We start from the raw sequence: 845 nt of genomic DNA, 5'->3' as shown, positions 1-845 counted from the left end.
CCCCTTGCGGAGAGCCTGATGCCCTGGACTAACCGTGCCATAAGTGCAGGACGATCTCAATGCTCAAACTTTTAAAAAGTCATTTTAAATTGTTTTTTTGACGCTATGTTCTTTTGTACATTTTTTTTTTCTTCAGGAAGTGCCAAAACTTGTCAGTATTGCATGTAAATATTTTGTGTTTCAACTTCTTTTCTTGTCGGATAGGGTTTATTTACAAAATGTTTGTTTTATAAAAGGTTTTATGGATTTTTACAGTGAAGTGTTCAAACTTGTTTAATAAAGAACTCTAAGTCTATTTTGTACTTTTGTTTGGTGGTACCATTTGGGTGCGTGTTCAGACTGTCTGGGTATGAGCACAGAGGGATGAGTGGCTTTCAAAACCTCCTCTGCACATATGAAAGGGAACAAAAAGAATGCTTTTAAATTAGTGTATATAAAAATGGCAGAGGGACTTCTTTACTCTCAAGTAGCGTCACCACAAGTAAGCTTTCCCATTTGCAGTAAGTTTATAGATTCCTGCTAAATCATGGGGTTTGTACACAGATTTTCACTAGCGGGCAGCACTATATCTATAGCCAACTGGAGTCTGAATTACTTTTCATATTTCAACATTAAATGGTGTGACAAAAAAATGCAGATTTTAGTCTATGAATGTGTTTAACCCAATTGTGACCAGGGTTTTTGCATAGGTTTGTATGAATCCACACAAATTCTATACGATTAACTCAAGGACAACTGGAGCTGCTTTTTTTTTTTTAACCACTTTTTTGTATAATTCCTCATTTAGTATAACTATTATATATATATATATATATATATATATATATATATATATATATTATATA

This window comes from Sceloporus occidentalis, unplaced genomic scaffold (genome assembly GCF_023333645.1).
Source record: "Sceloporus occidentalis isolate IW3139 unplaced genomic scaffold, rSceOcc1.0.p SCAF_47, whole genome shotgun sequence".
Lineage (NCBI taxonomy): Eukaryota > Metazoa > Chordata > Lepidosauria > Squamata > Phrynosomatidae > Sceloporus > Sceloporus occidentalis.
The sequence above is the reverse complement of the archived record's forward strand: the minus strand, read 5'-3'. Positions refer to the sequence as shown.